The following is a 15,411-nucleotide window of genomic DNA, read 5'->3' on the forward strand; positions in this document are numbered from 1 at the left end:
GATGCTGAAAACTTCAGACTTCTAGCCTAGTATTTTCCACTTGCCTGTGCTAAATTAAGAGTTTCAACCTAAGGGACAAAACCTACTGAGACAACTCAGCAAATAAACTGGCTACACGGTGCTCACAAGACCTTATGTGTGTGATTATTTGTTTACAGAAATGGAATGGATTTTAAAACAAACTGAGACAGGCAAGCTTAGAGTCTGTCATCCTTCAAAGAACACTAAAGGCGCACATCACTAACTCAATAGCAGACAAGAACCTCTGAATGGCTTCATCCCTTTCTCACTAGTATAAGACGACAACTCTAATTGCCAAAGTCCTATTTCCCAAATGGAACCTCATTTTAACACTCTCTCTTCCAAACTGCAAAATACTAAAAACTGTATGGAAATTTCTTATTTGTATATATTTCTCTAGGAAGAGACAGCTACAGCTTTCTTCAAATGCTTATAAAGAGACTCCAGCCACTCAATATTAACAAGAACTTTCAATTTCAGAGTGACTCTAAAAAAATGCAGGAAAGCTAAGAATCTCAAAACAACTACCACTGCCTAGTCCCATAAAGAGATGAAATTAGTCCAGAAAGTGTGTACTAAAGCTTTCAGTGAGAAAAAAAGGAATAAAAATCCATGTTGAAGGAACAGTTTATTGATTTGATATTTACAAAAGATTTTGGTGATATTCCATTAACATAGTCTTTAAATTGCTGAAATAATCTCCAATAATGAACAACCCACAAAAACAAAATTCTGGAAGAAAAGAACATTTAGAATATAAATTTCCTTTTCATGATAAACTTTTTTAAGTCAAAGGAAAAACCTGACTATTAAATCTATCAGTACAGATGGTCCCCAATTTATGATGGTTCAACTTATGATTTTTCGACTGTATGATGATATAAAAGCAATACACGTTTAGGAGAAACTATATTTTGAATGTTGATCCTTTCCCAGACTAGCAGTCTGTGGTAAGAGACTCTCTGATACAGGACAATGGTAGCAAGCCACAGCTCCCACTCAGCCAATGGATCACCAGAGTAAACAACGGATACTCCGTGTTGCCAGATAATTTTGCTCAACTATAACATAAATGTTCTGAGCATGTTTAAGGTAGGCTAGACTAAGCTCTGATATTCAGTAGGTTAGGCATATTAAATACATTTTTAACTTAATGCCATTTTCAACTTACAATGGGTTTATCAGGAGCATCCGCATTAGATTGGACAAGGGAAAAATATACATGTACATCAAACTGTAGATAATACACCTGGTTCAAAATATACAAGTGCTAAAGCAAAACCTTCAATGTGCCTTAAAAAAAAAAGAAAAGCTATCATTACTGTCACTGTCCTACAATAAATATAATTTTAAATTTGTCAAGTTTTTTAAAATACATTTTTAAAAGTGGGAAAGGGGATTTTGCATGTCAGACCTTATCTGCTATTCATTTTCATTCAGAAACTGATGTCATGGAAACCAGTAATATAAATATATACTAACGAAACTGCAAGTTTTAAAAAAAAAGGTACTATAAGGCATTCTATAAACTAGTTTAGTTTTATCCCCATTCCACCTATTCTTATGACTTTCTGGGTTATTTTAACTATTTCACTCCTCAAAGCCCCATCCTTCTCTTCATAAAGATTTCTTACAATGAAAATCTGTATCTGTTATCACACAAAACTATTCAGCAATATTCAAAAACGTAACATGTCATTAAGAATATCAATTCAATTGAAGCACAGAAAGCCTAATTCAAAGCTCTGAGAAAATAACACTCGTTGCCAAAATAGATATTTTTATTAAGACCAATCTCTAGAAACTTAGCACTGATGTTAAAGCAGAAGATGTCTATGAGAAAGCATTTAGCACAGCGTTGCTCACACATGAGTTACCTTTTGTTTTGTTTTACACAATGGAATACAAGCCTAGAGATACAGAAAATCTTCCCTTGAAATAAAAAATTATTCTAGCGACCTTACTAAAATGAAACGTATGATGTTACACATCACACAAGCTGAAAGCCAAATCGGTTAACTTTACTAGTGAAAATATCCTAAGTATTCCACAAAATCTAGGATTTTATTACACAAACTTCGACTTTTTTCAGGCTCCAAAAGTTATCATTTAAAGCTATAAAAAAAAAAAAAAAGTACCTTTTAATATGTAAAAGCCTTTAAGCACTGTCTTTTAAGCTTAAGTGTCTTCTGTTTCCACTTGGCAAATTTACATTATTTGAAATCCTGAAATAATTAACTAGCACTATAAACCATCTAGTATCCTGAACCAAATATACAATAAATGTTCTTCCCAAATTAGAACATACAAAAGTGTGGATTTGGCACTGAACTACAATATGTGGGCTCTGTGCATAACCATATCGGTGAAGATTTCTACATCTCGAAAATAAAAATGGCCAAAGCAAGAAAAAATTGTATGCATTTTATGTCCTCCATAGTGAATTTGATAGTCAGGTGTGGCATCACCAGACATAAAGCCTTCAAACAGTTGTATAATATATCAACAAAGCAGCCATGCTGACAGCTAAATACTAACAAGTGGGAAAGCATCTAACCAGGAAAACTACGTGATCTGTGCATCCCAGTGCAAAATGAAAATGCAGGGTAACCTTGTACAAAAATTCTTAAGAATTTCAAGATTGGGGAGGATGTGCAACCATACCGGTTACAAGCTGGAAAAGCAGTCCTGCCTATAACTAAGCACTCATGGCACAAAAAAATAAAATAAAATAAAAAAATTAACCTTGCCACACACACACTCAAATGTGGTAGCTCACAATAATTTTTGACTTGTCCAGCTGAGTAGCCAAGAAACAAATAGCCGGGGGTAGACTGCTATGGGCAGGTTTTCCACAGGGTGGCACACCATCCGGACCTAATACCACCTCACCTATCTGGCCCCCTTAAAATGTCAACAAAAAAGTAACCAAACCAAGCTAAGTACCACATTTTCTAGCCTCTCACAATTCCAAATATTATGAGTGATAAAGGTGGTAATAAGAATGTGATGATATGATAGATTTAATAAGACATCAAATGGGAGCGAAAAAACTGATGCTACCTACCATGCAGACAAGCCATCAAAAAGGTGAATGGTAAAGTCAGTCTTGGTAAGAAGCTTAAGAAGCTATTTCAGAGTATCTAGTCCTTTGGGGAAAAAGAACATGAAGGCTGATTTGCCACTGTGGTACTCTTGTGCCATGCTAATGCCTGAAAAGCGTCACAGTTTTTTTTTTGTTTTTTTTTTTTTTTTTTTTAAAAAAAAAGGTCTTTCAGCAAAGAAAGCGGAAAAGGTTGATCCCAGCTTAGAAGTCAGGATATTCTGGAAGGCTTTATTGTGTCCTTAAAGAGAACCTAAGACTTGCTTCTAGAACAGAAGTGGGGTGGCAGGAGCGGAGGCGCATTATTTTTAAAAGATAAGCAGGGAAGGCTGGAAAAGCCATGAGTGCTTGGTTACAGGGATTCAGCCAGCAGCATCTGTCTGTGGACAAATAACCAAAAGGTTGGTTCAAGGAGTGATGGTACTGACACTTACAGCATCATTCTCCCTTAACCTACCAGGAGCTGAGTCTTAACTAAGACCACTGAAACTGGGACAGAAGTGCTTTGTTTTTCTCTTGTGAAGAGGCGGTAACCAGAACAAATCAACCAAAAAAACTAAATCAGAGAGGATCTACAAAAACACATCTTAGGCCTAAAAAAGAAAAAAAGTTCCACAGTAAGTAACAGGTAGAGTGGCAGACACTGACCAGCACTGGGTATTTGTTCTAAACAAGGAGTATACCCTAAAACTAAAATTCCCTTGAACCACAGGGAAAGAGCGTGTGCACTGAACACAGCTGACTTGATTGTTCCTGAAAGAAGACACTACACAAGAAAGAAAACACCTAAGACAAGGAAGAGGGAGGGGCTTATACACCTAAAGTTGTCTTTCAAGGGAAGAAGAAAAAAAAAAAAAAAAAACTAACTCCCCGAAAGGTGGCAGCACAAAGTTACCCAAGTAACAGGCAACAAGGGGCCGGTTTTAATCACACAAAATAAAATACTCTCTCCAAATGGAAAAATTACAAAAGAGGAATCACAGAAAATTTAAAGTAGCGTGTTTCTTCATATTCTAATGTTTCCTACCCCATTCTGGCCTTTATCTCCCAGATGTTTTCTTCCTCTTCTTTCTCTTCCCATAGTTTAAAACTGCAAGCGAACGTCCTCCCTAACTATATCCTCCCCACAACCTTCACAGTGTTACCTTAACATCCCAACAAACCTCCTATTAAGGACCCGACCACAAATGCAGTAACATTCGGGTCCACTCAGCAATACAGTCACCATTTATATACCCTAAGGTTCCTAAGACAAGATAGATCCAGGACAGCTTTTCCACCCGCTCACCAAAATGGAGACTCCAGGTCAGCTTCCACAAGAAATGGGAAATTCAAGCGTCTGTGGCGAAACGACTTTTGAGAAAACTCTTCAAGGGCAACAAAACAATATTTCAAACAAACAGATTTTACTTGAGGGAATGGGGACATTACATACCAATTGATATTCGAATGGTTTTAAATGGACTGATTTGCCGTAAGTTTTGAGGCTGAGCTAAATTTTTATGAAGAATTATTAGGAATAGGGCCACTAGAAAATTAAGTTTTAAAAGCGGTTTTGTCCTTGCTGAAGGTATTACATTTGGGCACTGCAAAGAATCGTTCTTTGAGGGAGGGAATAAAGGAGAGTGGACAACTCGTAGCAAATCCTCCTTTTCCCACGTTTTCAGAAAATGTGGAGACGATAGGACTTGAAAATCTCTGTCGTAAAGACGGTCTTTAAAAATGCACACAATTCTAAATGACCATCTGGACAGCTACAACTCCATGCTCATAGCTCGCATCTAGAGGCATGGTTTTACGCTCTGGCCCTCAAGGATAATAAGTAGGCTTTTAAGGAAATGCCGTGAGAAAGACTCTGCTGGCTGGGCATTGTCACGGCCACTGGAGGAGCACCTGCCAGTGAACCGACACTGGCTGCCCCAGTCTCACCAGTGCACGCACACACGTCCGTGCACCCGAGCCGCCGCCGGCGGGCCCTCACGGCCAAGCTAGAGGAGTAGCTGCCGCAACCACGGCAGGCGAACTGAAATCCCAGAGCCGGCCTCGCCCGGCAGAGCGCCCGCGCTTCCCGCGCAGCGCACGCCTCGCGCGCAAACCCGAGATGTGACCGCGAGCTGCGACCTCGCGCGGCTGCGACGGGCCTCACCTAACACGCACAAGAGGATCATCACTGCTCTTGCTCTGTGCGCCCGCGGCCCTACACCACCTCCGCACACAGAGCGGCCAGTGCAAGTCTCCAAACGCCCCGAGAGCTCCAAGGACCGCGCGCAAGGAAGCGCCGTAGCAAATGGGCACACACTAGACACCACCCCGGCGTGTTCCGCAGAAGCCAGTGCACACATCCTCCCGCAAGGCGGGGTTGCCAGTCCAACACAGGAATCCTGCCCTTTTTCCAGAAAAGCCCCCTCCCCCACTTTCCCTCCAATACACTCACCTGCGTCCCAGCAGTTTCCTTCTCGCGCTACACGCGGCCGCACCCGAGTACGTCCACGCCCGTGCACGCTGCCAGGCGCGACTGGCCCCGCTCGGCTCCCGCCGCCCCAAACCTGCTTGCGCCCACGGGAGGGGCGGTGCCACCCCCCGAGGCGCCCAATTCTCTACACTCCCGCCGCAAGGGGCTGAGCTCTAGGAACTTCGCGGGCACAACCTCCGCCGCCCCCACCAGTGTTCCCGCCCAGAGCTCGGACTAGGGCACACCACCCCCACCCCACTAGGCGCAGCGGGGGCGCGCACAGACCTTAGCCTCGGCGCCCAAAATGAACCAGGGGCAAGGCGCGGGCGCCGTCCCCGCCCCCACGCCCCCGGCACTTGCCTGCTGTGACTCGAAGCTGCAGCTACTACGGCTCGTGCCGCTGGCCGTCAGCACAGCGGCGAAGGAGTCGCTCTGGGCGAGCTCCGCGGAGAGGCGGTGGCTGCGGCGGGAAGGGGGACTGAAAGCCGGCGGAACCCCCGCCCCACCCGCGCCGCGCCGGCGACCGCCCTCCTCACCCGGCCGGCTGCTGCCTCAGTGACGCCCGGGCGCCGCGGTCCCGCCGTTTGTAGCGGGGCGGGAAGGAGGGGCTTGCTTGGAAGAGCGCCAGGAGGCGGGGCCGGCGGCGAGTTCGCGGCGCCGCGGCCGCCGCCGGCGCGTGCCCTGCCCGACCGCCCCGCGGGTCCGTGCCTGCAGGGAGACGCCGGGCTTCAGCAGCTCAGCTCCGTCCCTCCGGGCTTCCGAATCTCACCAGGCTTCCCCGACAAGGTTTCCCTGGACTCAGTGGAGAGCGTTGAGCGCCCAGAGGAGGTCGATTCCAGGTGCAAGTTTGCAAACCCCGAGGCCCGGGGCGCTAACGGGGAATCAGAGCAGCTAGCATGGGGGTTACTTTATGTGTTCATAAATATATTTATAAATATATATAAGTATACACACATAAGTGTCTCTTAAAAAGTCTCTTTTCCCCTACTTCGCAGCCAAGGGGTCCTGTCCCTGGAAAGAAAATAAAGGCTTAGCCCCTGCTGCCCCTCCCTGCCTCTCTAGAGGGAACCTGACGTTTAAGCCCAGAGTACCTGTGCGGGGTGCTATACTCTGCTTCAAACGCAAAGTAGGAAATCCTGCACTCGGCTATGAAAACGCTTGCCGCTAGCCGCATCCTTCTAATGCCCCCCTACGCAAGACCCGAAATGGCCAACTCTTCACCGAGGGGGCGTCCCATCGCTGCCTTGCCTCAGCCCGCCCCCTCGCCAAGCTCAATCCCTTTTCCCCAGAAAAACCTGTGCCTGTCCTCAGACCCGGCCCCACGGCTGGAAGTCAAAACCGAACCCAGAGCCACGCGGCTGGAGCACGTTTTTACACCTGCTCGGCCGCTTAATTACGAGAGCACCTGTAGTTGGGATTTTTTTTTTTCATTGCAAAGGCATCGGTCTTAGCCCCTCTCCTAAAATACTACTTTAAAAAAATCACCTGTCATACCTACCTGAAATTGTAGGAGGTAAGAGAAAGGAACCAAGAAGTGGGCGACCGAGTCGCCGCAAGAACGTGACCGAGGTTACAGCTTCAAGGGCATGATGCGGGTTTGATGCAGCAAGGTCCGCTAAGGGCGTCCAGCGCTCCCCGCCCCCATGCGACGGGCGGAGCGGGGTGGGGGGGAAGGGAGGGGACTCGTCTAACCCAGGGCGGGGGTGGGAGAGGCAAATTTGCCCTCTTGGGCGAAGTCTAATCAGCATAGTAAGAGTAGGGAACTCAACCAAGGTCAAAAGCGAGACAGGCCATCCCTCAATTTGTGGGACCCAGTCTGGGGACACCGGATACAGCTAATTGATTCTATATCAACATTTCTGTGTCACCCCAAATGCGATTTGCAATTAAATGACCTTAATTGACTTTGTGTGGGTTCCTGGGAAAACGGCTCAAAGCGCCTGCGCCTCTTTGACCTCTCAGTAAATGGTTAATTATAATATTCCCATCCCAGGCACGCGGGATTGCTAAAAATGCCTATTTCCAAAACGTTAGGCGAAAATGGGCCTACTTAGTTTGTCTAAAACTCTTAGAATGCCCTACGCCCTACTTCCTGACGCTGACTAAATTATGGGAGAGCTCTCAAAAGAGTTCCCCAAGTCTTCCAAACCACTTCTGCCTACAACCATAGCGGTTTTTGTGAAGAGCTCCAGAACAGGTTAGCTTTATGAAGCGAGGTGCCCAAGCACTTGGATAAAAGAGGGAATGGGGAAGAAGTGCCTGCTGTAAGACACTCTCAGGCAATGACAGCAATAAGAAAGGGCGAGAGTTAAAAAATAAAATGTTAACCCCATAGCAACTTTGAAACTCTCAACATATTTTTTTGCGGACTTATCTGTTCATATTGACAAATCTTTCAGATGTCCCATTTAAGAAGCCATTTTACAAGGAAGTCGTAAGGCCCAAACACATTTCCTACCCTTCTGTTCCCCAAAATACGAACACCCTTTTTGTGACCTTTAGAAACTCATATTCAATTTGGAAAATAATTTCTTCAGTTACTATTGTCTGCTGTGTAACTTTCTAAAATTTTTCATTTTAAGCCTACGTTTTATAGGTTGCAGTTAATAGTGTAGGCCTGGGAAATAAAACATTAATCTCCTTCCCACCCCCCAGAGGCTGGGTATAATAAATAGGGGTGCGGAGAAAGGCTGAAGGTTTAGAATCTTAACCAACTGGAGTGTTTGTACATGAGAAGGGGAGGGGACAGAATCCGTGCATTTCAGGGAGAAAGTACAGAGACCTCCATCCCTGTCCAGCAGTGTTAAGAATAAATACTAAATGGTTGCCTATTTCTCTCACCCTCGCCATAATAAAACCAGACCTGCAGCTGGTAATTACGAGAGAAAATACCCAGTCTCGCCATCAGTTTTGCTAACCGGTACTTGAAAATGGGAAACGGGGAACGTATCCAACCTCCAATTTGTCACAGTTGTATAGCTCTCGTATTAATTCTGTACATACGTGAAATAGGTGGGTACGTAGCAACGTGTTGGGCATAAATTAAGCAACAATGGCCACGCGAGGTCTCGTCCGCCGCGGAGCTCCAGTGGTGGGCAATGCCACCTTGCCATCCCTAGCCCCCACCGCCCTTCGCAGAGTCGAGTCCGGGAGGCTGACGCCGTGCGCTGGCTTTCCCAGCCGGGAGAATGGGTGGGGTGAGGAGCAAGGAGACGTTAACCCCAGCCGGCTTTGTAGCTTTTCCCCATCCTCTGCCTCCCAAGCACCACATGAGCGCTCTCACGCACACACACTCACCCACACACCCTCGTGCCAATAATTTAAACTTCTCTTAGGCAAAGCCAGCACCTCGTTCCACCACCACCACCCCTTCCGCCCTCCCCGCCCCACGAGCATCCTCCTCCTTTCCCACATCTACCCTGGATCCTCTCTTTGGCAGTAGAAAGCCAACTGGTTTCTCCTAAACCCTGAGAAATCACAAAAGTTAAAATGAAGCGTGTGCCTATCTGCCCAGCTTCTCATCCCCAACCATCTTTCTCCTGGCGTCAATTTAACAATAGCTATTCGAGGAAGGGGGGGGCGATAAGGAGGAGGTAAGGGCTACGTAGCCGAGTTGGCTCCTGTGGTGGCTGCGAAGACTCGCGGCTGCAAAGGGGTTCCCCCTCACCCCAAAGGCGAAGTCAGCCGCGTAGGACCAAGGACAGGGCTTGGAATCCACTTCCCAGAGCCCAGCACACCGAGGCTCCCAAGCAGCCGCCACTTCACGGACACAGCTCCAAGGATCTTATTTACGCTTTTCGAACAAAGGAAATCTCATATCCGGTACAGGCTTAAGAATTCAGCCCCAAATTGGCTATCTTCTTTTAAAACTGAATTATGATAATTGAAGTCCCTGAATCAGAGCCCGCATACAATGATGAGTTTTGACAGCTTCTAACAACCCTAGCCTCAGCCCAGCCCCAGCCCTCAGGCGGCATGTACTTTTTCAGTCAACTACAACTCGCTGCCTGGTGCAGCATCTAAATTACATCTGGCAATCCCATCTCCCCAGCACATGCTATCTGGTTAATGCAATTAAGCCTGTGGTTTTCGCTGGTCTAATCTGCCAGTCCAGGCTTCTGATTCCCCTTAATGATTCTAAAGCCTCTCCGGTTCTTCGGTTGCTGAGCGAAAGTAGAGGCATGCATCCCCAACACCCAAGTTATCCCTCTCTTCCCACGAAATGAACTTCCAATCTCAATCCTGAAGCTCACTCCACATCTAACCTCCCATTGTACCCCTGCTCCCCCCGGCCACATTTGCCACTTAAGTTTCTGCCATGGACATTTGTGAATATTCAGTACGCTAAGCATGCGTCCACCGTCTTTTAGTCTAGCTCTTTAAAATTAAAAAAAGCAGAACAGTAGCTTTGAAATGAGACAAACATGTGCAATTAACTTCATATTCTGTATTCCGCTCACTTACAGGTTTTCTGGGTTTGCCAGCGCATCGCTGCAACTAATGATTAAAGAAACCAAACCGAAACTTACCTTTCTCCCTTAAGGTTTTGTGTGTGTGTGTTTTAAAGTAACGGTGCAGTTCTCCCAATAAGGATGAGCAAGAAGCTGCTGGATAGTTCTCTTAAGACAGCACGAAACCTAAACTGTGCTCGGCTTAAAAGAAGCAAATAAAAAGAAACGCTTTCGACCCCAAAGTCCAATGCTAAAAGAAATGGCGAAAAAAAAATATGAAAGGGGAGGGGAAACTTAAAAAAGAGTTTAAAAAGACGGAATGACTGCCCTCCTATTGCCGTTCAACTAAACAAAAGGGGCAAGAAAACCAAGGAACAAAGAAAAGAGACGAAAGAACGTTTTTTCAAAAAGACGATGTCTTTCTCCTTGTTGCCTTTTAGTAGGTCGCTACAGGAGTAAGCTGCTGCATCTCTAACTGAGAACAGAAATAGGGGGGAGGACGTCTTAAAAGGGAGGTGGACTGGACCACAGATTTATAGCACCGTATCACCAACCCCTTCTCTGCCTCCGCACTGCCGTGTGTGCAGCTGCTCTGCCAGGCTCCTATCCCGGGCAGCACGCGCGGAAGTATACGCCGAATCGCGCCACAACGTAACTTGCTCATCGCCCCAGGATACTGATTGGTCCAGAGGTTTCCATTGAGGCCGACCAGGCGGGGCCGCGTGAGACGATTGGCTATGGGCTTGTGTCACTCTCTAGAGCTCAATGGAGTCCCGTTTCAAGGTAAGTTGTGCGGGGAGGTACACTTAACACTGGCGGCGAAGGGAAATGCAAGAAGCGAAAAGAAATGTGGAGAGAGCAACGTGTGAGGGTTGGAACTGTACTATCAGAGTTTGCGATATGGCACGATCTCCTTTCCTCTTAAATCTTTCTGCTTCAGAAAGATTCATTTCCTTTGCCATCACTGCTGCATCTATGGCATATTTCTTTATAACATTTAACTCCCTGTCCGGTATGTATGAGTCATTGAGAGCTCCCTCTCTTTGATCTGAGTGAAAGGGATGAATGTACATCCATTACTTGCCCGCATGCCTTTTTTCGATTTGTGTTCAGTACTGTATTTTGTATTAGATGTTAGGTAATCGTATGTCTTTATTTTAATATATGCATATTTCAGATTTATGTGACCCCATCAAACCCTTTTTAAAGCATCCTTTTAAGATAAGGATGAAGTCAGAAATGCTCTCAAATAAAGCTGCACGGTTTGAATTAGTTTTCACTTCATGTTAGCATAGAAAAGTGTAGGATAAATATCCTATCCAGAAAAAGAGGTACTGAGTAGAGCTAAGGTCCTTCACTTCGAGGTGTCTAATGGCTCTCAAAAAGAGCAGCTGTATATAAAACTGCAACAAGCCACTCCTCTGCATTTGCAGACAGGTACAGTCCTTGGGCTTCACATGTATTGCTGACAGCAAAGATAGTCGAACCTTTATCAGGGCTCTTTCTGTGAGGATTTAAGAAGTTTAACCAGAAGACCAAGTGCTGTCAATGTGTCTGCTTCATAGAGGAAGACTACTTTATTACAACCCCATATTTTAACAGCATTCAGGAGATCAAATACAGTTTTATGCATGATAATTGTTTCTTCCTCTAAGTGAAAGTGAGGTCCTCAGGATCGTCTGGATGTGTAAGTAGACATAATATTCATTTGACCTACGTTCTTTTCCAGCCAGAATTTCTCCTTTCAATCTTGAAAGATAGCACCAACTTCCTAGACAGTTCTTACCATTCTTACACAAACAATGTAATGTATCTTCTCCAGAGGCATATGCCTTTTTGAAAGGGATTGCTTTACATATTTACAACTAGTCACTATCTTTGAGAATGCCAGAAAAAGAAGACACAGGTAAGAGTTAGAGATTGCAAAAGGATAGGGTGTCATGGAGGGGAATGGGACAGATGATCCCAAAGCAAAATGACTTGGAAGTGAGGAATACCGTAAATCAGTGTTCTTTGAGAGTGTCCTTGAGTGTTGATAAATGATTAATGGTGAAAAACAGACCTGTTTATCTCCCGTGTAGCCTGTATAACAATATACGAGTTATATTACTTTGCATGACAATAACTGGGGGTTGAGAAAGAAGGCCTGAATCTATGCCATCTTATAATTAGCATTTATAAAATCATGCCTTAACCTCTACCCCCACTTTTTATATAACAACCTCTGGAGTCTTAATTTCAACTTAAAACTATTCTCTAGACCTGGGTGAAACTCATAGCAAGAAGAAAGAAAAGAACTTTAAAGAAATGGAGTCAAGGGGGAAAAGACAGAAAGACTCCACCCCATCTAGAATAGATATATGAATAACAGAAGACTGGGTTTGTAGTCATCTTCCTTCAACCCCTCCCCTTGTCCCCAGCTCCCTACAGAGAAATACCCTTTAAATGAATAAAATCTGGGGAAAGTATAATACTGTTTGATTTAATCAGACTTACCTATGAAGTGAATTGTCTTTCCTCCTTCTTACCATACTCTTAAGTTAATATTGAATTAGTTGCATATGCCCATATAATTTCAGTACATTGAAGTAAATCTTCACCATTATAATTTTATAAGTGCCTTCTAACTAGGGGAAAATAAACCTTTTTTTTTTTTTTTTTTTGGTGCATGTTTATATCCACAAAAAAGATTTGTAGATACTATGGTATCTATCTGTAGATAACCCAAAATGATAGGGCAGGTGTAGAAAGCTGGGAGTGACATGGAGTAATAAAAATCTAGCATGTGTATTATGTAAAGAAATTACATGGAAAACAGTAAAATTGTTCATTCAAATGCAAAATGCTAAATTCTGTAGATTCAGTATTTATGGGTTTTTTTCAGTTCAGGAAGAGTGACAAAATATTATTCAAAGTATTGTCATTCCTAACATGTTGTGTTTTTATGTAGGTAAAATGGACTTAATTTAAAAAGTGAAAGTTTCTTAAAATACTATTTTACCTCCTCATTAAAACAGATGTTTTTACATTTTAAAACTTTGAAATGGATAGATGTATTATAAGTAACGTGTACTTTTTCAACTTTTAAGAATAAAAAATATTGATTACAGCCACTTTAAAACAATTGATATCTGGATGTAGATTTCACTTTGAAATTTATGTCTCATAGCTTGAAACATTAACAAATACATACTATCCTGTGAATAATTAATGAAGGCTATGTGCAAACATCTCACTTAAGAATAAGCAAAAAATGCAATCAACCCCATTTCACTCAGTTTGGTAAAATAATTATCCACAACATCTGAATTTGCATTAGAAAATATTTAAAAGATATTTGAATATGATTAAGTCATATGAACACTGACATATCTTCCAAGTTTCTGGCATTATTTTGAATTGCAGCAGAAAAGGGCGAGATGAAGGGAGTGACTGCGAACTTGGAGCAAAAATGTGAGGTGGATAAAGTTGCAAAAGAATTGTTCTCAAAACTGAAAAAGTAATGAATTTGATTATTTTACTAAAGTTTCTATATAAAAGAACATTTATTCACAAGAATATGCAAATTTGTTGTGGAAAATGTCTTTTAGGATAAATAATTCCCTTACACTAGAGGTCCTGGGGGCAAGGGAGGGAGTGATTTTACATTTTATAATAAAGGTTACTGTAAACTACTTGTAACATTTTTTAAGTAAACAAGTTAAACTATTAAAATGAGCTTAAATGTTTGGCTTAAGGCAGTAATTTCCAACAGTAAACCTTCTTAGGTGAATAAAAATATTATGTGTTAGTTTGATGGAGTAGGGGGTTGTGGTTCATAATATTGGACATGTGATAGTTTAATGTCTGCATGAGAAAGAGATATCATATACCTTGCTGATTACTCTTTTATTCTTCTTAAAGTAGTATGTGGACTTGCCTTCCACTGTAAGGGGGGAAAGTTGTGAAAATTGACACCAGTGTGAATTTATACCATGGCAACCATGCAAGAGAGAGAGGCAGGAATTAGCACCATGGACAGAGACGAGCAGCCCTCAAATTAAGATTTGCAAAGCTTGACACGATGTTTTCTGCCCCTTTCTGTGAGACACGGAAACTGCGCGTCTTAGGAATGTTTCTTTCTACGTGACTTTGTGGAAAAGACTGTCCTACTCCACAGAAACTCATTTAGTTTGACTCAGGCTGGCTTTTCTTAGGACTCAGCCATCGTGACAAACCGCCAGGAGAGTTAGAGCCCCGAGCTGGCGGCGCACCTTCCACTGTCCTCTTTTACATACACTCCCTTGCGGGCGTGAGCCCGCCTTTCTTCAGAGTGTTCATGCAAAATAAATGCAAATCCAGGTAGTCTTCGAAAAGTCTGGTAAACCTGCTCCAGAGTTTTTAATCCTCGAATTTCCCAGCTGGAATTGCAGCAAAAATGCCTATCTGCTCACCCTTGCTCCCTTCCCCCGGTTCTTCTCATTGCTCCTTCCACCCCCTAGCAAAGGGGTAAAGCCTTTTACTCCAAGGTGAGTGACTCCCAAGACTATTTTGCGAAAGATTCTTTACATTGCAAACACTTTCGTTGGGGACTGTGCCAGGGGCGGCAGTGAGCGGGATCTCAAACATCCTTTACTTTCTCTTTACATTGTGTCTTTAAACTCCTGTTCAAGGGGGAAAGACTGTAAAGTAAGAGAGCACACTCAACGAATATTCCCCCTGAATCCTGAGGTTGCTGTTTAAAGACCCATGAGCTGTTCATTTAAATGTTCTTTTTAAAAATGTAACTAGTGTCGCGGTAAATCTTTGAGACCAGCTTCGGTTGGTTCTCCCTTCCCAGCCCCCCACCTACACACACACTTTTTTTTTTTCCTGGACCAATGTATGAGGTTCATTCTCCTTTAGATGATTTGCCTGCAGATATTCAGACTAAGATCTGTTGCACATGTCCCAGAGTGTCTAGGAAAATATATTTGCAGCCTCAGATCGACGATTATTTTGTGTAGACGCTCTCACAAATGTCCCCAGATTTCCCTCCCGTCTTTTACTCAATAGCAACTTTTAGGAGGATAGACTCACGTCTTTCCTGAGCATGCAAAGAGAAAATCTAGGCGACTAGGCGAGGGTGAAGGAAAAAACAAACAACAACAACAACAACAACAAAAAAAAAAACCGGAGGTGAAAAAGGGCAAATCAGAGCCTCATGTCCTTTTCTTTCAGGGACACTAACAGCCTTCTTTAAGCTTCCCCCTGGAGCCGATACGTCTCATGCAAAATTAATACAAGCAATTAAAAATAGCAGTTTCCAAAGTTAAAGGAAACCATCTGTCTCAGCTGGTAGTAATCAGTCTTTTCTCCGGCCCCTTTACCGGGACCTCCGATGAAACGGTTTTTCTGCTTCCGAT

At 43.6% G+C, this 15,411-nt stretch overlaps 1 protein-coding gene across 4 annotated transcripts in view; it reads right to left on the reverse strand.

The window, feature by feature from the left end:
* The window catches only part of ELAVL2 (ELAV like RNA binding protein 2), a 163,725-nt gene that overhangs the window by 125,143 nt on the left and 23,171 nt on the right, over positions 1–15,411 (reverse strand). For 2 of the 4 annotated variants that reach the window (XM_017863219.1, XM_017863218.1), the window contains exon 1: positions 5,559–5,611. The exons of 1 other annotated variant lie outside the window; for it this stretch is intronic. The gene's annotated coding sequence lies outside the window, so the exon portion shown is untranslated. Of the gene's footprint in view, positions 1–5,558; positions 5,651–15,411 lie in introns of those variants that run through there. One more of the 4 variants, XM_017863221.1, reaches the window with a different exon arrangement.

Source organism: Rhinopithecus bieti, unplaced genomic scaffold (assembly GCF_001698545.2).
Source record: "Rhinopithecus bieti isolate Rb0 unplaced genomic scaffold, ASM169854v2 scaffold_68178, whole genome shotgun sequence".
Lineage (NCBI taxonomy): Eukaryota > Metazoa > Chordata > Mammalia > Primates > Cercopithecidae > Rhinopithecus > Rhinopithecus bieti.